General features: G+C 34.3%; 1 long non-coding RNA gene across 1 annotated transcript in view; it reads right to left on the bottom strand.

Annotated features, from left to right (window-relative positions):
• The window catches only part of LOC141392927 (uncharacterized), a 308,284-nt gene that overhangs the window by 254,184 nt on the left and 30,768 nt on the right, over nt 1-23,332 (bottom strand). The window lies entirely within an intron of this gene.

Here is a 23,332-nt window from a genome sequence, read left to right as displayed (position 1 = left end):
TACTTATATTATTCATTAACAAGTCCATCATTTTTGGTGATCACATTTTTTGAGCACCACGAATTTTAAATGATAAATTATATAGAACATTGGTGGCGTTTATTTAATTGGGATAGCTGTTACAATTTTGATTTTTCAAAATAGTCTGGCTTAATCCCTTTTGTTGTTTTAAAATTTAAAACAACAAGTTTATTAGTGGAGAAGGTTTGGCATTGTTCGCCAAGAGGTAAGGCAAGGAAGACTAGTTTCGATCCACGCCACTGGATCTCATCAGTTCCCTTTGTTTCTTGTTTGTGGATATTCTCCACCGAAGTTATTTTTCAATAACTTCTTCAACAAGGAACTTTTTATACCCAAACATCAATCGTCAGCTCGAAGTATAAACGTAAACAAAGAAAACCCTTCAATGAGAAGTTTTTCTTTGGTAACCTAACACAACTCCGACGAAAGTGTTTACGAAACAAAGCAAACCTTCTTCCACTCGTATGTGTCGTTGATTTTTCAACAAATGCACATACCCAAATGCTGTTTGGTAGCTTATATACCAACAACACACAAAACCGTGCCAGTGTTTCTCAAATAGAACATTGGTGGCGTTTATTTAATTGGGATAGCTGTTACAATTTTGATTTTTCAAAATAGTCTGGCTTAATCCCTTTTGTTGTTTTAAAATTTAAAACAACAAGTTTATTAGTGGAGAAGGTTTGGCATTGTTCGCCAAGGGGTAAGGCAAGGAAGACTAGTTTCGATCCACGCCACTGGATCTCATCAGTTCCCTTTGTTTCTTGTTTGTGGATATTCTCCACCGAAGTTATTTTTCAATAACTTCTTCAACAAGGAACTTTTTATACCCAAACATCAATCGTCAGCTCGAAGTATAAACGTAAACAAAGAAAACCCTTCAATGAGAAGTTTTTCTTTGGTAACCTAACACAACTCCGACGAAAGTGTTTACGAAACAAAGCAAACCTTCTTCCACTCGTATGTGTCGTTGATTTTTCAACAAATGCACATACCCAAATGCTGTTTGGTAGCTTATATACCAACAACACACAAAACCGTGCCAGTGTTTCTCAAATAGAACATTGGTGGCGTTTATTTAATTGGGATAGCTGTTACAATTTTGATTTTTCAAAATAGTCTGGCTTAATCCCTTTTGTTGTTTTAAAATTTAAAACAACAAGTTTATTAGTGGAGAAGGTTTGGCATTGTTCGGTTACCAAAGAAAAACTTCTCATTGAAGGGTTTTCTTTGTTTACGTTTATACTTCGAGCTGACGATTGATGTTTGGGTATAAAAAGTTCCTTGTTGAAGAAGTTATTGAAAAATAACTTCGGTGGAGAATATCCACAAACAAGAAACAAAGGGAACTGATGAGATCCAGTGGCGTGGATCGAAACTAGTCTTCCTTGCCTTACCCCTTGGCGAACAATGCCAAACCTTCTCCACTAATAAACTTGTTGTTTTAAATTTTAAAACAACAAAAGGGATTAAGCCAGACTATTTTGAAAAATCAAAATTGTAACAGCTATCCCAATTAAATAAACGCCACCAATGTTCTATTTGAGAAACACTGGCACGGTTTTGTGTGTTGTTGGTATATAAGCTACCAAACAGCATTTGGGTATGTGCATTTGTTGAAAAATCAACGACACATACGAGTGGAAGAAGGTTTGCTTTGTTTCGTAAACACTTTCGTCGGAGTTGTGTTAGGTTACCAAAGAAAAACTTCTCATTGAAGGGTTTTCTTTGTTTACGTTTATACTTCGAGCTGACGATTGATGTTTGGGTATAAAAAGTTCCTTGTTGAAGAAGTTATTGAAAAATAACTTCGGTGGAGAATATCCACAAACAAGAAACAAAGGGAACTGATGAGATCCAGTGGCGTGGATCGAAACTAGTCTTCCTTGCCTTACCCCTTGGCGAACAATGCCAAACCTTCTCCACTAATAAACTTGTTGTTTTAAATTTTAAAACAACAAAAGGGATTAAGCCAGACTATTTTGAAAAATCAAAATTGTAACAGCTATCCCAATTAAATAAACGCCACCAATGTTCTATTTGAGAAACACTGGCACGGTTTTGTGTGTTGTTGGTATATAAGCTACCAAACAGCATTTGGGTATGTGCATTTGTTGAAAAATCAACGACACATACGAGTGGAAGAAGGTTTGCTTTGTTTCGTAAACACTTTCGTCGGAGTTGTGTTAGGTTACCAAAGAAAAACTTCTCATTGAAGGGTTTTCTTTGTTTACGTTTATACTTCGAGCTGACGATTGATGTTTGGGTATAAAAAGTTCCTTGTTGAAGAAGTTATTGAAAAATAACTTCGGTGGAGAATATCCACAAACAAGAAACAAAGGGAACTGATGAGATCCAGTGGCGTGGATCGAAACTAGTCTTCCTTGCCTTACCCCTTGGCGAACAATGCCAAACCTTCTCCACTAATAAACTTGTTGTTTTAAATTTTAAAACAACAAAAGGGATTAAGCCAGACTATTTTGAAAAATCATGATAAATTATAGCTAATTCGGTCTGAAAATATAGCTAAAAACGTTAAAATAGAAACCTAGACCTATATGTAATAATTGTTCACAATGTTTAGTGGAGAAGTTTTTTAACCACTACCCTAAATGCCAAATTATATCAAATTCGATCAGAAAATTTAGCTAATAACGGCAAAATACCACAAAGCGGTTTGTACCGATATATGATGGCTATACCAAAACGTGGACCAATATAGCTTATTTCCGAACTTCACTTTCCTGAAAACAAAAGACGCATATTTCCAACAGATTGGTTTATAACTAGTTATGGCTGGTATAAAACATCATTGATTTTTTATTTCACTGCCTTTATCGTTCATACAGTATACCGGATATGATCGTTATAAAGGATGTACATTTCCATCACATGACCTGCTATTTGATGATGACGAATTGGTAATGGCATCAGTTGAGAACGGCTGGACCGATTTGGATAATTCTTTTTGTAAAATGTACGTCATAATCCGACTTACATTTGACCACGCCCATTTTACGCCCACTTTTTTCAAATTTTCGGAGGGGGCGGGGTACTTCCCCTATACCTTATTTCTTTAAAAGTGCTACATATCATTATAAATAACAACTGAGAAAAGGCTATAGTTGGGACGGGGCCGACTATGTGAGACCCTACACCACTGCAGCTGTGCATAAGCATTTCACGAAAAACATTTATTGGTAGATACTGAAGTTATATGCCACCTAAGCTATTATAACAAATGACTTAGTGTTAAATGAACCAACATAATTATAGCACTCTCGAAATCAAGGATTTTCATATATGTAAATTGACTACTGCAAAGCTGTGTCAATTTACATAGCTGTGGCAATAACATCGACAAAATCTATATTAATTTAAAGATGAAAGTCCTCTGAAATGCAATTATATTGTAGACCCTGCAATACACAACGTCTAATCGTTTTTAATTGCAATAAAGAGGTGATTACAATAAAAGTCCAAAAATTAAATGTTGGTATAAATTGACGCCTTTTGTTTTACATTTGACCGCTCTCGACAATCTATTTGATACTGATTTAAAGCTTTGCTAGTCTTCTTGATTATTAGGTTAGTCGTTTCGAGTACACCATATCGACGCCTCCAAACAATAGTATGCTAAGTCGACTTAGCATGTTTTCAAGTTCTTTACATTTTTATATTTAACGTCCTTTAACTTAAATTCTGTCAAATTTTGGTAATAATCGGACAATCCGAATAGAAGTTATAAAAAACTATTTATCTAACATAGTACTGAAGGTCAAAGAAATTTCCAAACTTTTAGAGCTTGTCCTGCAAAACTCACTGTTCAGAATTAGCAAACTATTATTTGGAGGTGTCGAACGTCCTTTAACTTAAATTCTGTCAAAATTCGGTCTATCCGAACTGAAGTTATAAACAAATATTGACTTAGCATTGTACTGAAGTTCAAAAAAATTTCCACACTTTGAGAGCTTCTCCTGCAAAACTCACTTTTTAGACTTAGCATAGAATTATTTGGAGGTATCGATATAGAAGCAGAGATATTTATCATTAAAATAAAAGTTTCAAAATATTACCGCCTATTGCAATGACTCTAATATTTGATCATCGTAACCAACACATTTAATATTGATTTAAGGCTCAGATGGTCTAATTTCGTTATCAGATTCTCCCTTCAAATATGTCCACTAGAAACAGAGATATCCACCATGGAAAGAAAATTCCACAAATTGGAAATTGGGATACCTTAGCGTCGTTTTCAATACCGCTCATATTTTACCACTTTTGGCAACGCAAGTGGGACAATTTAAAGCTCAGAATGTCTTCTTTCATATTGGTCTCTTTTGTTGAAATGCACTCAACCAAAACTGTGATATTCCTCATTACAATTTATATCTATTGCGATATCTCCGTTGTTCGACCACCTACACCAACCTACTTTGCATCGTTGTAAAGGTGATCTTTTCCTCTTGCTTGGAATAGAATAGAAGCGAAGATATTTGCATAAGAATAAAACCTTGACTTTATCTCCAAATAATTTTGTTGCCCATTACGACCCCTGAATATTATCCGGCCATCACCAAAATCAATAGGCTTCTTCCCCTCCGAGAGCCCCATCAATTCCCAAAATTTCGTGACGATCCGATTAAAATTGCCACCTGTAGCGTGATTACAATGTTTAGATGGACAGACGGACAGACACACATAGCCAGATAGACTCAGCTCGTCGAGACATTCATTTTGGTTTGTATAGGTATGGGTCTACGACCATGATTTCGATGCGTTACAAACCGTTGAGCCTAAACCAAGTTATAATACCCTCCCCACTTAGTGGTGTAGGGTATAAAAATCAAATGTCATTCGTTGGTAATGACATCAGATTAGAACGATTTGGATAATTCTTCTTGTGAAATATTCGCCATAACCGGACTTAGGTTTCTATTTGACCATGCCCACTTTTACACCCCCTTTTTAATTTTTATCTTTTCTACAAAAACTACAAAACCTATTTTCCTGAAATTGTCAGGGAATGTAGAGGGATGACCCTCGGTGAATATAGGCTACAAATTTAGTTTCGGAGGGGGGTACTTACCCTATACCCTATTTTTTTAAATTGGTATAAAAAATAAAAATCAAATGCCGTCATAACCCAACTTAGGTTTTTATGGAAAGACAATTTTACTACGTCTTTTCAATTTTTAATTTAAATTTTTCTGCAAAAACTACTGAACCGATTTTCGTGAAATGTCCAGGGAATGTACAGGGATGGCCCCCGAAAACAGGCTACATATCGTCGGTGTCATGCTTAAGTGTTCCATACGCCATTTTTGACTTTTTGAGATACAGGTGGTTTCTAGGGTTCTCCGGTATGCTCTTTCTGAATTTCTAGTCGGCTTTCTCCTATCTGCTCTAGTTTCCGAGATATCCACGCCTCGACGGGAAAGCATAAACTTTTTTCAGTTATAAAATTAATATTTCAAAAACTTACAAGTTTAAAAACATATTTCAAAAATCAGAATTTCAATTTTCGATTTAGAAGTATTTAATTTATTGAGGCAAAGATGGAAAATTTTTTTGTCACTTTGTTCCATGTGATTTGCAATATTTCACATTTGTGTCATAAGTGCGGATATGGAACAAATCGACAAAAATTCTTTTTTTAAAAAAATCTCTATAACTTTTATATTCCAATACATATTCCTCTAAATTTTTGCAAATATGTTCTATACACTATTGTTAATATTTCAAGTCAAAAATATAAATATTTGCTTTAGCCAGCTCCACACAGTTGTGACGCAAAACATTAAAATACGATTATCTCAAAACAGGCAAATGGCGTATGGAACACTTAAGCATGACACCGACGATATGTTATTGAATTCCAGAGGGGGCGGGGTACCTCGCCTAAAGACACGATCACGCCTGTTTTTTTTAAATATATTGTATCTCCAATGCTACTGAACCGATTTTCATCAAATTTACAGCAAAACCTCAGTGTTTGAGGAGGTGGGGTAACTTCCCCACGCCTTTCTTTTAAACACTATATATATAAGCCAAACTTATGATTATATCAATTTCAGCATAAATTTTGGGAGGCAATGGGGTTGTGTGCGCCCTAGGTACATAATTGAAGCCAAAATACCGGAACATGCCCACTTTTATAAATATGTTATATCTTAGAACTGATCAACACGCCCACTCTTTTCAATACATTATTTTTCCAAAACTACGGAAACTAATTTCATGAAATTTTCAGAAAATGTTCAGGAATGTCCCGTGGTCCAAAATGCTATATATTGCGGGGCCTCTGAGTCCATCGGCTTGCAAATTAATTTTCGATACAACGATATATTTACAAATTTCCTTAAATGAAAAACTAAAATATATAAGTTTCAATATGCGGGAGAAATCGACTTAGACTTTTTTCTGACTTTTATAATAAGATCGCTTTCGGATAAAGACTGGGGGCATGGACTATAATAAATCCTAAACAGCATCAATGGGCGAAAAATCCGAAAAAGTCCGTAAGAGAAAAGAACGGTTACAGACAAAATTAGTGGATAAATTTAAAATCCTCCTCGGTTAGACAATGGGCCGAAGAAGTAAGGTAGAAAATACCTATTTTTAAATTGTCAAGCAACTCATTACGACTGGCCAACAACGCGGTCTGCTAGTTATTAATAATAAGTTTAATAAGTAGTTTTGCCTTGTGCTCGCAAAAGTTCAAATTGTTCCATTGGTATTATTCTGACTTTTTAAGCGCTCGAAAGAGTTCACTCTGCTTGTAATAAGAATAGTAGTAGTAAAACCACTTTCTAAGTATGAAAGTGATGATTGCTTCTACGTCTTGTACACATGTGTTTAGTGTACCTTATAAATGCCCCATCCAATGTTAACATTTGATTACTTCTTGTAAGTTGTACTCATAATAGTAATAAAGGCATTTTTAAAGTTCTCACTGAAACTATGCCATTGTAAACTATGAAAATGTTATATGCAACGTCCCTGACAAGCTTTGGTCACTAAATGGCATTAATTTGGCAAATAATAATAAAATACGGCTACAATAACAATTACAAATCATCTATAAAATGCAATTTATTTAACAAATTATCCATTCAGTTGCTTTGTTTTGTTTTCTCAAATGAGGTTAATTTGTGTTTAACCCGAACTATTTACCCAGCTAAGGTTGAGCCTATGTGTAACACTGATGTTGCTGATGCGATGGCAACAATGATGAGTTAGTCAGTGGGTTAGACAGACCACCATTATACTAATAATGCATAGAACTCTTGTAACTAAGTGCGATAAAAAAAAACACACAGACAAAATTATAATAAATTTTATTTTCAAATATTTCGTGGTATGAATGGCTACATCAAAAGTATGCTGTTGGTGATTTCCAGTAAATGCCAGTGCATTTGTTGACGTTGTCATCAAAATAAAAATTAATTATGCATTCTATTGTATTGAGGATTAATGTGCCATTAAACAACCTGCAGGTTTTTCTACACACTGTACAAAGCTGATTGTCATCATCTGCATTTAATGTTTGTCGCCTGAAAATACTCATCCAATATCCTTTGGGTAAATATGTGTTTTTGTTTTACAAATACTCTAATTACATTGGCAATCCTTTATGTTTTAGTTTCGGACAAAACAAATCTCATACCTGTCAAAAAGCATTATAACATTTTCTATGCCTGTGTTGAATGTAATTATTATTATGAGTGGGTTAATGTTATAAACTAATAAAGGATATTCAGTAGGATGATTATGTAATAAGTCCGTTAATATGAAAACTGTACAAATTATATTCGCTGTATTTATACATATACATGCGGACAATCTATCAAATAGGTAGAATAATGTTTATATGAATGTATGGCCATAAAATATTTGGTATATTTTAAAATGTATTGTATAACCAGTAAGGAAAGAATCAAAGTCGGGCGGGTCCGACTATATGATATCCTATACCACTGTGAATAAGTCAAATACATATGGAAACTATATCCAAATCTCGACCGATTTCAATATAAGCAAATTCCGTAACACATTCCTAATTTCATCAAAATGGATAGAGTGTTTGGTGCATCAACTCGGTCAAAAATATATATGAGAGCTATATCAAATTCTTAATTGATTTCAATATAATTTGGCAAATTTATTTCTACACCAAATTCCGATACAGTTTTCAATATTTCTGGACCAAATTCCGTCACAAATTCCAAATTCCATTGAAATCGGGCTAGAGCTTGGGAATTCCCGACTATTTTTCATTCCCGGGAAATCAATTTCGTGGGGCATAGACGCGACAGAGAGCAAGCAAAAATGAAATGCCTACTCTTTATTTTATCATACGAGGGCTGCACGAAAACTAACTACCATTTGAAATTCTACAGTTTTTAGCCTATACGAACTCAGGACAGTTTGTCATACGACCTTGTGCTGTGTTGTTCACAGTGTCTTAAAAAAATTAATTTGCAAAAAATGGAATTTACTTGTGAACATTTCCGTCCGATCATTTATGTTGATAAAGGGCCATCCTATAGCACTGGCCGCAAACAATGATTTTTCTCGTTAGCTCGTGCAAAGAAATTGTGAATAAAAACGATCGTTGTGCTTCAAACGACGTTTATTAGATCGTCACAGACGACGAATCTTGGATATACGCTTAGGAGACCGAAACAAAACAGGAATCGACTGCTTAGGTCTTCGAAAGTGAGCCAAATCCAACGAAAGTTGTTCATGTAAGAAGCACTTCAAATCAAATGGTCGCCTGGTTCTTCGACAAAAGTGACCCTGTGGCAACTATAAGACTTCTGAAATGTTAGACTGTTAGTACTGAGTGGTACACTACAATTTGTTTGTCAGAAGTCTCCTGAGAAATTCAATAAAGGAACAGGAGAAGACGAATCATTCTGCATCATGACAATGCGAGCTCTCATATATCGATTCAATCCAGCGCCTGTTTGACCGGACAAAACGTGGAATTTATGGGTCTCCCCTGACTGGGGATCCAATGACTTTATTTAAATCCAGCATATAAAGAAAAAACCGTGGTCAACGATTTTCGTAGCCAGAAGATGCTCTGAAAACGTTCAAAGACAATTTTTTTTGGAGGTGCCTAAATCGGAGTGGAAAAAGGGATTCAACAATTGGCTTGGCTTGGCACACGAAAAAGCGCATAAATCATGCTGGAGACTACTTAAGAAAACAATACAACTATTTTTGGTGGTAAATATTCCCGTTTTCGTTGTTAGGCCAGATAGTTATCGCTCAGCCCTCGTAAGTTATCTCTTTGGAACAATATTAAGGGTAAATATAGGGTCAATAGGGTCGAGATCTGAAATTTTAGAGAAAACAACAATTCGAGTCCATCACAGCTTTTATATTTTAGCAAATTAAGAATGCCATCAATAGAAGTTGAACAACACAGAAATGACTTCAACAAGTTCAGAATGTACTTATTCTTTGACGTGGCCAACTAAAAACCAGTAAGGAAAGGATCATAGTCGGGCGGAGCCGACTACATGATACCCTACACCACTGTGAATATGTAAAATATAGGAGACATATCGCTCATTTACTCAAAGAGTGACACATCTCGAAAAATAAAGTTTCGAGAAAAACGTGTTTTAAGTTGGCGATTGAAATTTGACTTCCCAACATAAAAAGATTATTACACTAAAACTAAAATAACTACTTGAACCATATTTTGCAACCAGATAGCCAGATATCAGTGCTAAATTCGCATTCCAAATTTCATCAAAATCGGGCAGATATGGCGTGTTTGGTGCATCAAATACCTCAAATCGGCCGAAAATATATATGGGAGCTATATCCAAATCTGAACCGATTTCGATATAATTTGGTACATTTATTTATAGACCTAATTCCGTCATAAATTCCAAATTTCATCAAAATTGGACAGATATAGCGTGTTTGGTGCATCAAATACCTCAAATCGGACGAAAATATATATGGGAGCTATATCCAAATCTGAACCGATTCTCACCAAAATAAATAGCGTTCTTCCGACGGCTAAAAAACGATATTCCCCAATTTTCAGCAAAATCGGACAACAAATGCGACCTGTACGGACATGCATAAATCGACTCAGAAAGTGATTTTATGTATATCCCTAGAAGGAACTATGGGTCTATCTCGCTTCCTTTTGTATGTTACATACAAATGTATGTCCATAATTCTTGGTGGAGAAGTTTTTTAATAACCCAAAACAAACATTAAAGTAAATTTATTGAACTCATTAAACTCCAAATGGCAAATTGGAGCCATATTTGGGGAAAATCGTTAAAATACCTAAAATCAGGAGGTACCGTTATATGGGGGCTACAAAAAAACATGGACCTATCTTAACAATTTTAAGTGGCGAAATTTCGTGGCCACTTGGAACCACATATGTAAAATTTCAGCAAGTTCAAGCAAAAAATGTGGCTAAGATCCCTAAAATACCTTAAATCGGGAGGTATCGTTATATGGGGACTATACCGAACCGTGGACCTATCTTGACAATTTTTAGTGGAGCAATTTCGCGGCCATTGAGAACCTCAAATGTAAAATTTCAGCTAATTTGCGCAAAAAATGTGGCTAAGATCCATAAAATACTTTAAATCGGGAGGTATCGTTATATGGGGACTATACCGAACCGTGGACCTATCTTGACAATTTTTAGTGGAGCAATTTCGCGGCCATTGGGAACCTCAAATGTAAAATTTCAGCTGGTTTGGGCAACAAATGCGGCTAAGATCCTTAAAATACCTTAAATCGGGAGGTACCGTTATATGGGGGCTATACCAAAACTTGGACCGATATAGCCCATCTTCGAACTTGATCTTTCGACGGTTAAAAAAATGGTATTCCCCAATTTTCAGCGAAATCGGTCAACAAATGCGACCTGTATGTTGCGAACGGACGGACATGCATAAATCGACTCAGAAAGTGATTCTATGTATATCCCTAGAAGGAACTATGGGTCTATCTCGCTTCCTTTTGTATGTTACATACAAATGCACTAACACATAATACCCCTTACCACATGTGGTGTAGGGTATAATAAAGAATTATGTGATGTAATACAGACTTCGAATTAAAAAAAACGTATGTTCTTTATACGAATTATTGCGATTTTTACAATAGACCGGCAGTTTGCTATAAATGAGCGAGTATTACGAATTTCCGCTATATTTCCACATTATGCTGGGTACACATTGTCAGTTTTGAATGACAGCTTTGCTCAAATAATCGGATACTTGCTAGTGTGGCTGTTCATTTCTGTCATTCATCATGCAACCACAAAACATTTTGTGGTTGTTGGACTGTAAGACAGTTCTCGATCATTGCGAAAAACCGACATTCAAAACTGACACTATTAACTATAAGGCAAATAATATATGACTCATATATGAAAATACAAATAATCGTATTCCCAGGAATTTCAAAAAAATTGCGGGAATTCCCGACACAAAACTCTAAACCAAAATTACCTAAAACCGCTTCTGCAAAATATCCATTATTTCAAAAGCCTTGGTAAAACAATGGAAACTTCCACAAGTCTTTTCAATTATTTATTATTAAAGGCTATTTTCCCAAAATTCTTTCATTATTAATACAGAATAGAATCAGAGTTCATGACATTCATGCTCTTTAAGATGATATTGGAGAAACATATAACAACTTGTAAATACTTAATATAAAATATTAATTTTAATAGGGCATAATTTCAAAAAATATTTTAAAAAATTAATAATAATATCAAAAATTATGGTTATTTCGGGTTTAGAAAGCAATATTCACCTCAAACTTGAGTGGTAGACCCCTGAAATAACTTTGGGCAAGAGTTACTTTAATCTAAAAATTATATAAAAATACTAAATTTTTTATTTATATGGCTAATAAATAAATCGTTAAACATTTTTGTAGCTTAAGATAAAACAAAATTTTACGCGACGAAGAAATGGACCTGGACTTTGAAAACAACTTTATACCAGAAAACCATTGGTATCCGAATAATAGCACATCTAGAGTAAAAATGATTGTATTTTATGTATTTTATTCTATTTTCTATCTTCAATTTAATGCTCCTTTCCAACTTACATGCAAAATATACAATTTTTAGGATGCCTATGGCTTCTTAGTCTGAAGTAACTTTTAAAGACCAGGTTCAATTCTTCGTCCAGTAAAAGTTTTGTTATATTTTAAGCTTTAAAAAAAGTCAAAAGCTTTATTTACTAACAGCCTAAATAAAAATGGCTGTTTTGAATGATTTTTGGACTTAAATAATTCTTGCCCAAAGTTGTCTCATGGGTCTGCCATGACCATATTGGTCAAACTTTTATATTATTAAACATTTTTTGTATAAAACTTAATTTGTTCAATATCATCTCAATGGATACTACAAAATGAGGGTTGGTTGAAAAACACTCTTCATATGCCATCATATGCCACGAAAGTATCACATATTGGGGATAGAATGGTCCACTGATTCAACTTTGATTCTATTCCGTACTAATAATGCAAAGAAAGTTAGAAAAATAACATTTAACCATAAATACATTAAGTATCCATTGTTTTGCCAAGGTCTTTGAAGAAGTGGATATTTTGCAGAAGCAGTTTTATGTATGTTTTTGTATGTATTTGTTTAAATTATTATTTCGTATTGAACTTTTATTTTATGCAAAAATATGCAGAAATAGGAATAAATGTACTTCGTCAAAAATTATTATACATATTTAGTTTTCTGACAAAGTTTCCATTGATATGTCGAGTACAGTAGCGTGTTTGGTCCATTAAATACATTAAACCGGCCGAAAATGTATGTATATGGGTGCTATATCCAAATCTGAACCGATTTCGATGTAATTTGGCAAACTATTTTTCTGGATTTAATTCCGTCACACTTTTCAAAATTCGTCAAAATTGGACACATATAATGCGATTGGTGCACCAAATACCTAAAATCGGGCGAAAATATATATGGGAGCTACATCCAAAACTGAACCGATTTCCATATAATTTGGTAAACTTTTTTCTAGACCTTATTTCGTCACACACATCAAATTTCGTAAAAATTGGAGATATATAGTGTGAAATCGGGTGAAAATATATTTGGGAGCTATATCCAAATATGAACTGATTTCAATATAATTTGGCAAACTTTTTTCTAGATCTAATTTCGTCAAATTTTTTAAATTTCGTCAAAATTGTGATTGGTTATTGGTGCACCAAATATCTAAAATCGGACGAAAATATATATGCGAGCTATACCAAATCCGACCCGATTTCGATATAACTGGCCAAACTTTTTTCTAGACCTCATTCCGTCACACGTTCAAAATTTCATCAAAATTGGACATATCGTAACATGGGCCGCCTTCACCACGTTTTTGATCAAAATGTTCTGATATCGACACCGTTAAAGTTTTTCCAAATATTATTCTTGGTAAAAATATAAGGATATCTTGATTATAAGTTTTGATATATATATATGGTTATAATTTTGTTTTTAAAATATTATTTTTGAGAATTTACAAAATGTCTAAAAAGTGGCGAAGCCTCCCCACCCATGGGGCAGCTTCCCCATCGATATGCGACATTCTCCAACGGACTCTAAAACTGTACTTTACCATACTTCTTCCTTTAATATCAACATTAATCAAAAATGATTTTAAAATTAAAAAAAAAGTAACAGATTCTAGCGGATAATTGAACTGGGTACCTTAAATTTATGTACAAAAATCATAATATTACTAAAACAAGATAAGTCCAGGATAATATTTGATTTTAACTTCACATTATAGTGTGGTATATCTATGGCATAAAGAATTTAGGTTAAACATTACAATTTTTTAACATTAATCCACCACACCACTATCATGGCGTAGGCGCCCCAGCCCTTACATACTTCATAACATTAATATATTTACATTTGTAATTGATTTTTTCATGCAAATTATTGGGATTTATATTCCTCAATAGTTGTCTTCTAACGGTACAAAATATGTTTTTGATATCACAAAAGGTAAAGAAAATATCGCAAAACATATCTACCATAATTATTTTTCCCAATACCCTGAAAACACAAAACAGCGCGCGTCCGCTATCATACCTCTGACTTACCTCTGACTTAACTGCCAACTTTTAGGAGATGATATATCTTCACTAAATACACAATTTTGCCTTTAACGGATTTTTTCTAGCACTTGTTGTTTGCGAGAAAATCGGCACTGGCGTAGCCGCGAGCTAAATTCAACCTTTAGCACAAAATGAATCGCATAATAAATGCGGCCTGTACGTTGCGAACAAAAATACATGGACAGACGGACATGCATAAATCTCAAGGGTTGCCAAACAGTTTGAGCAAAATTAAAACATTGAATATAGATGTATTGATTTCCTCAAAATTTTAGTTACTTTCCAAGCATATGTAAGAATCGCAACTAGTACCAAATTGCAGTCAAGGGTCTGTTGATTTCAAAACTGTTTAGACTTTTTGCGGGTGGGACAGTTATGACATATTTAATTCCATTATTCACATATATAATTCCGTATTGACGGTATAATTGAGTTTACAGTGGATATGTAGTAAGTCGTGATCTGGAGTGAAAACTTTGAAAAACTTAAATTTTCTTATTTATACACCAAGAACGAAAACGTCAATGAAATAAATAAGAATCAAATGCTCAAGATAGGAAAAAATATTGATGTCCGTATTATCGACGTAAGATAAATATGTGATGTTCGGATTACCGATTCTGCAATGTAAACAAGTAAAAAAGCATTAAGTTCGGCCGGGCCTAACTTTTCATACCCTCCACCATAAAATATTCTGAACTAAAATGGAATAATTAGTTTTCATTCCTGTTCCCAACTTTAAGTGGGTACGTTAAAATGTCAGATTATGTACCTAAAATGCTTCATTCGGGAGACCTATATCTAACTATGTATGTTGACAATTTTTGGTGGGCTAGAAATTGGGAGGTACCGTTATATAGGTGTTATAATAAAACATGGGCCTATGTTGACAGTTTTTGAGCCTTTAATGTCAAATAACTCCTAATTCGGTTAAAAATTTTAGCTAGAATCCTCAAAATACCGAAAATCGGTAATATTATAACTAATTCGGTCTAGAAATGTGACTTAAAACGTCAAAATACCTGAAATCGGGCGGTAACGTTATATGGGGGCTATTTCAAAACAGGGACCTATGTCCACTAGTTATATAAGTTTATTGACACTTAAGAACCCTAAATGTCAATTTATAGCTAAATCGGTCTGAAAATGTAGATAAAAACGTCGAAATACCGTAAATCGGGGGGTACCGTTCTATGGGGGCTATACCAAAACGTGGACCTATCTCCACAAATTTTGTTATATAAGTTTATTGATACTTAAGAACCAAAAAAGTCAAATTATAGCTAAATCGGTCTGAAAATGTAACTAAAAACGTCAAAATACCATTAATCAGCGGGCACCGTTATATGGGGGTTATACCAAAACGTGGACCTATGTCCACAAGTTTTATTATATAAGTTTACTGACATTTAAGAATCCTAAATGTCAAATTATAGCTACATCGGTCTGAAAATGTAGCTAAAAACGTCAAAATACCGTAAATCGGGGGTACCGTTCTATGGGGGCTATACCAAAACGTGGACCTATGTCCACAACTTTTGTTATAAAATTTTATTGATACTTAAGAACCTTAAATGTCAAATTATAGCTAAATCGGTCTGAAAATGTAGCTAAAAACGTCAAAATACCGTAAATCGGGGGGTACCGTTATATGGGGGCTATACCAAAACGTGGACCTATGTCCACAAGTTTTGTCATATAAGTTTATTGACATTTAATAACTTAAAATGTCAAATTATAGCTACATCGGTCTGAAAATGTAGCTAAAAACGTCCAAATACCGTAAATCGGGGGTTTTATGGGGGCTATACCAAAACGTGGACCTATGTCCACAACTTTTGTTATATAAGTTTATTGATACTTAAGAACACTAAATGTCAAATTATAGCTAAATCGGTCTGAAAATATAGCTAAAACCTTCAAAATACCGTAAATCGGGGGGTAGCGTTATATGGGGGCTATACCAAAACGTGGACCTATGTCCACAACTTTTGTTATATAAGTTTATTGACATTTAAGAACCCTAACTGTCAAATTATAGCTACATCGGTCTGAAAATGTAGCTAAAAACGTCAAAATACCGCAAATCGGGGGGTACCGTTATATGGGGGCTATACCAAAACTTGGACCGATATAGCCCATATTCGAACTTGATCTTCCGACGGCTAAAAAAATGGTATTCCCCAATTTTCAGCGAAATCGGTCAACAAATGCGACCTGTATGTTGCGAACGGACGGACGGACATGCATAAATATACTCAGAAAGTGATTCTATGTATATCCCTAGAAGGAACTATGGGTCTATATCGCTTCCTTTTGTATGTTACATACAAATGCACTAACACATAATACCCCTTACCACATAGTGGTGTAGGGTATAAAAATCCAGTGTCCGGATTACCGCGTTGCTCGGATTAACGAATGTTCGGATTCAGACTATACCAAAACGTATGCATATATCCATAATTTTTTGTGAAAAAGTTTTTAACCACTGCGAAATCTAAATCGGTAGGAGTTATGATCTGCCTGCAAACAAAAGACGCATCTGTGCAATACGTTGGTTTTTTGTCCCTTTACGATATCTGCATAGAAAATTTTACGTACAATGTTCAACACGGTCACAAGCCTTTTCTAGGTGTTCTTAAAATTAAGCCTTTGTCTGCACGATTCTGTCATCATTCTGACGACTGACAAATTTTAACTAGACGATATCCACCGTGGTAAATAGGTAGGATATTTATGCTTCCGAATTATATTTCAATGTTCTTTTGTCCTTTTTTTGTCGCACTTCATGATAAGCTCAATTAATTCAATAAAATAAAAACTCTCACAAATAAATGACCTTCGTCCTAATAAGACAACAATTAAATACAAATTCATAGCATGAGCCCGGCTGCCCCGGCTGAGGTTTGAACCTGGGTCCTCTCCAACAAACAGACAGTGTTGTCGAGGTCTTAGCGTTCTAACCCTTTGTGTATTGAAGAAGGATTCTATGAAGACCAGAAGGACTAAGCCGACTTGATAGTAAAAAGGCTTAAAAAATACTTCACAATTGCAAATTTGCAATAAGTTTCAGCCTTTGTCTAGCAGCACATCTAAATATGCTTGTCGAAACGATCGTAGCATATTAGTTGGATGTGTGTGGACTTCGCTAGATATCACTTTTTCAATACAAAACTCCTTAGGTCATGATAAGCCCAATCAATTCAATTAAATAAAACCTCTCACAAATAAATGACCTTCGTCTTAATAAGACAACAATTAAATAAAGATTTTTTTGCTATCCCCAATTTTATGGAACTATGGTCAGAAATACTTCGGGTGTTTTTTTATGTTCACTACCAATTGTAAATTCCCATTTTTAGTCTTCCTGGAGACATGTTGAGCAACAAAGAAATGAGAAGTAATCCTAAATTGTATAATAATAAAATCATCGTATTTATAACATAAATATAAATATATTATCCCTCAATTTAATTGTTGTTTTTTCCCCACATTCCAATGCTAGCAGCATTCATATATTTAAATAAATTCTAATTTCAATTATTTGTATTTATAGAAAACTGAAATACAAATATAATATTAATTAATTACGTATAATGACAATTTGATAAAATTGAAAAATTACTTTTTTATAGAAATTGATTTATTTTAATTAAAAATTCACAAATAGAAAATATTTATTCGCGAATGCACATACACCAACGAACACATAAATGACTAATTTATATTCAACCAAAAAACAAAATGCAAATATTATTCAAAAACATCGATACAATGCATCCGTGCTATAATTACAATTTATTATATTTAATAAATATTTGATTTGATTTGTTGTCGTTGGTATTTTCAACAGACTAAATAATGATACTGTGCTTAGTATGTACATTAGACCGACCCATTTTTTGCATTTGAACCAAAAACCTTATACAGGAAAATTTATGGCGATCGGTTAAGGTTAACCCGTGCCACCCAGGCGATCTTTGTTTCCATAGTAATTTAAATGGGATCAAAGCTGCATTTTCACGAAATTTTTCATCGATATGCGGACCATATATGCGGCTTTTAGAGAATTTTCGTGAAAATACATCTTTGACCTTAGCACGGGTTAACCTTAACCGATCACCATATAATTTCATATATAAGGTCAAATGGAAAAAATAGGGGGTATGAGTTCCAATCAAAAATTTTATTTTTTGGGTCGGTCTAATGTACATACATATGTATGTATGTATGTTTTTATCATTTACCACGTTCCACATTATTTGAGGTGGCGAAGTTTTTTCATTGACATTATTTTTGGTAGATTTGTTCATACTTATCCTTTTATGGATTTCTTTATTGAACTAAGTTATGAAATAGTTGGAAACTTCACACTACATCGTGGGTTAAGCGAACATTTATTCTTAACTTTTTTAAAGACGACAACTACCACTCACAACGCTTAAACCACGATTTCTGTATCAACTCACTAGGCTCTTGCCATATATTTTTTCTATATGAAAAAAATATGCCTTCGAGCTTAATGAACATTGGTACTTCCGAGTGACGTTTCTTTACTTAGGTTACACTTTTGAATGAAATTTGTTCATAATGTTTATAGAGGCACTGTGTACGTATGGTACAGCTGAATAAATAATTGATATAATTAAATATATTCTAAAATTGAGCTGATGATAATGTGATAAGTTGTTACACAAAAACAATCATTTCACACTGGCTGTACAACAAATTAGACGGCCAAATCGACGCCAATCATGTGTCTGTGGTTAATGTAAAGTGACATTTAATTTGTTTCAAACCAAAAGTGCACAACGAATAACGACAACCCCAACAACAAATGCACTGGGCACAATTGTTTTGTGCATAAAAATTGTAACAACAACGTGAAATATCAGTACCTACCGAAAATTATTTAATGAACATCTTCAATTTTCTAGCATATTCCAGAAGATCAAAAAGAAAAGTAGTTCCTTTTTTACACAAAATATGAATCTCGATTTAGATTTATGAAAATTTATGAATTAACAAAGAACTATTCAGGTGGAAGATATTCCAAAAATACATTCATATATTGTTGTTGTGAACAAACATATCCACTTAAGAGTTCAAAAGTAACGACGCCAGATTAATAACGAATAAAAAATATTAAAAATTAACAAATTACTCGAATAAGTGCATAAATTAAAACTGGCGCCATCTCAATAGTCGGATACAGCAAAACACACACATGAACACACGGAAAACTGATCACCTCACATGGCCCACCCACGTACAAAATATGAACACAATTCTCTTTCAGGCAACATCAACGACCGCAAACGCTGCAGCAGAGACCACTTTAACTTGTTTGTCAGCCTCAATATATCGGCTGGGGGTGTACAGAGGATATACCCCTATACTAAATTTGGTTGTTGCTTTTGGAGAGCATACTTTATTAGTATCATTTGATGGGATATTAACGCCTCATAAACCTTTAAGATTAAAGGGACCGCAACGGGCATTCATTGATCTTCAAACATAATTTGCCGCCAATAATAATTTTCCCATTGTATATTCAATTTGTTTTTGTTACTTCTTGTTTCCCAACTATGATGATGAGAATTTCCACTTTTCATTTTGTATATTTGAAAATTTGTTGTGTCTTTTTGTTTATTTTGTTTTTATTCACTATGAACTGTAAATTGATGAATTCTCCTTAAGAGATTTGAAATTTTCATTAGAGAAATCAATCAGCTAATAAAATATTAAAACTTAAATTTAATCGCTTTCGGCACTTTGATTTAAGTGTTTTGCTTGGGTTTATTCATATTTTGTTTATAATATTAGTTTATAATCTTTAGTAGTCGGACTTTAGGGTGGTCCAAATATAAAAATAATTAAAGAAGCGGTTTACAGCATAGGCATTAGGACAGAAATAAGTTTGCAGCGTAAAATACAGTTTAATCACCAGCACAAGTGACCCTGCTTTGCATCTTCTTACATGAATCAACACATTAATTTTACTAGAAAGACCCTTTTTATAAAGCATGTTTTTTGTTTTAATGCAATGAATTGAATTTTGGAATGTATTTTGTTCATGTATTCCAGAAAGTGGTTTACTACTATCATTGGTACATTATTGTAGTTAATTCATGAACTGTAAGATGTTTAGTATCTATGGACCAGATCCAGAACAAGTTTTAAAAGTGTATTTGTTTAAAGTTATTTTGCTATTTGACCTTAATAACCTTCATTACAGAGTTCGTATATTCTACGAGGGTCACTAAAAACCCTTCTCGCCCAGGAATCACGCAGTGTCGCCAGGCGTCATTTGACAATTTTTTTTTTTTTTGGAAAGTTTGACAGTTTTTAGCCTTTGCATAAAAAAGTGAATTTACTGGTGAACATATTCGTCCGATAATTTTTTACAATTTTCGACGTGGATAATCACTTCAACAGTACATCGATCAAATTAAATCTTTGTATGTCGATAAAGGACCATCCTATAGCACTATGAAAAACTGGTTTAATGAATTCAATCGTGGCCGACACTCGCCAAAAAAAACGAAGCTCGTGAGGCTCTTCCAAAAAACGGTCCTTGTACCAGACAAAATTAAGCCGTGCGTGAACGGATAATGCAAGATCGCCATGGTATGTACCGTGAGGTAGAGGCATCCTTGGGCATTTATTCCACCAACTAACATTTGCTATTGTATGAACGCTTGGCGCCAAAAATGGGGGTTTTCTCGTCGGATCCCGTGTTGGTCGGTGCAAGAAATATCGAAACAATTCGCGGTGCTTCAAAGACCGTGCTTCAAAAGACGTTTATAAGGTGGATCTAGGTGACGAATCATGAAAATATGCGTATGAGCCCGAAAAATCGCAGCAATCGCCACTAGATGCTGTAAAAGCGTTCAAAAACCATGTTTTGGAGGTGTCTCAATCAAGCCACTGTAAACAACCCAACACATGGTCGAATGTCAAATTGTCCTGAGTACACAACCCCCATTATTATAAGTCTTCTTTTGTTATAGTTTGGATTTACCGAACAGATTTATAGCGTTCCGGTTAACTTAAAGTTAAAAGCGATCATTCAATTTCATGGAGGACCTTCTTGGCATTAAATTTTAACGTTAAAATTATATTTTTAACTCCTCCAAATTGGTTTATTTTGCGTTTTAAAATCCATCCAATAGTAAAAGAACACATATAATAATGGCCCTTAGGCTAAAAACTGTTCAACTTTCTAAAAAAAATATCAAATGACGCCTGGCGACACGGCGTGTTGCCTAGGCCAGAAGGTTTTTTAGTGACCCTCGTACGAAGTTGTTTTTTGATTGTTTCCTCGAATGTCTAATGGTTAGATATCTACAAGAAACCCAAGAAAAAAATATAAAATAAGATGAAATTTTGTTGGATGAAATTTGCTCAAAAGTTTGTTCTTTATGACAGCAAACTACAACTTTGCCTTCGAGATTAAATCAAAATTCTTAATGGCTAGGAAGGAATGATCCCTTTGACATCAAATATCACGAAATTGCCAGCACACGTATCTTCTTATTGTTGATTTTCCATCACTCTGCGGTGTCAGAATGTGGTTAAATTTCGATGTCTCAAAAAATTGCACACGCTTCTACTTTTGACAAGTTTTGAGTTACCTTCTATTTTAAATCGCAATAATGTATTTTGACAGCAAACTTAAGGTGCGCTTTGCGAACTTTGCTCGTTTTCCAAAGAGTTATGTTTAAACAGATAACAGGTAGTCGGACGGGGCCGACCTTATGGAAGTGGTTCTATGAGATGCCATGATTTCACTGGATCTTTTGCATTGGTTCAAATGAAGTCGTGAAAGATCCGATATTTTCATCAGCATTTGAACCCATTCAGAGAAAGTCGTGAAAGATCCGATCTTTTCATCAGCATTTGAACCAATTCCATCGATCCAATAGAGATGAATTTTGTGTTATTACACAGCAAAATAAATTGAAAGTAGTGCAATGTCGACTAGTTCTTTCACGGCATGTTTTGATGCAGTTCAAATGGAGTCGTGAAAAAGACACTCCATTCCTCACATTTTAACTGCATTTGGATGCAATCCAAAGAATCACATCCACTTGTCACATTTAAACAACTTCTGGATGCAGTTCAACGGAGTCGTGAAAAAGGCACTCCAATTCCTCACAAATTAACAACATCCGGATGCAGTCCAAAAGGAGTCGTGAAAAAGGCACTCCGTTCGCTACATTTTATTAGCAGTTATTACAGTTCACTACAAGTACATAAATCAGATTGTACATCTCTACAGGCAGCGGCATACATTTTCCAAAATGAGATAAGCGTGTTAACATTTCCAAAAATTTGTTAATTTAAAATAAAAAATATTGAATTTGCGAACATTTTTTCGGTAAGAAAATTTCCCAATGGAGTGCTGTTGGAGTACATGTCGAAATCTTAACTGGTGATGGGAAGACAGTATCAAACTCATTTAGCAGATGAAGCAAGAACAGTTCAGCTTGGATTAAATGGAGATCGGAGGAAACACGCATGGTTGCCATTAAATTCATTGGAGAATTTTCATAATTTGTGTTAATGTAATAAAGTTCTTAATATGTTTGTTTTATACAAATAATAAATGCATTTTATTTGTTCTGGGATATTTTGTAATGGCTTGCACACATTCCGCAGAATGCATGAAAGCACGTGCTTTGGATTGCATCCTATTCTACCCCCAAAGGGTTAGTTAAAATGCAATGCCAAAGGGTCAGTTAAATGCAGTCCAAAAAGTCAGTTAAAATGCAGTGCACAGGAGTGCATCTTTCAGTAGTCACGCTCTTGTAAAAATCATGCGTGAAAATGCATAATTTGATGCACTTCCAAATCACTTGTACATATGATTTAACTGCCTCTTTGGAGGCAAATTTTTTGCTAGGTATTTATACACATGTATATTTTCTTTTATTTATCTAAATACGTTTAAAGCTATATAAGATTTATAATGCTAGGAAGTCCCAATCATTGAGCTAAAAATAGAGTCAGACTGCACTCTTTGGTATTATAAATCTTTCCTTCCCTGCTCTACAGAACCTTAAAAGAAAGTCGATTTATAAATCCTACAAAACAAAAGAACAAAGATGTAAATACATTAAGATTGGAAAACTCAACTGTTAACATT

The sequence above is a fragment of the Musca autumnalis genome, unplaced genomic scaffold (assembly GCF_047663935.1).
Source record: "Musca autumnalis isolate F117 unplaced genomic scaffold, ASM4766393v1 scaffold_2, whole genome shotgun sequence".
Classification (NCBI taxonomy): domain Eukaryota; kingdom Metazoa; phylum Arthropoda; class Insecta; order Diptera; family Muscidae; genus Musca; species Musca autumnalis.
The sequence above is the reverse complement of the archived record's forward strand: the minus strand, read 5'-3'. Positions and strand labels throughout refer to the sequence as shown.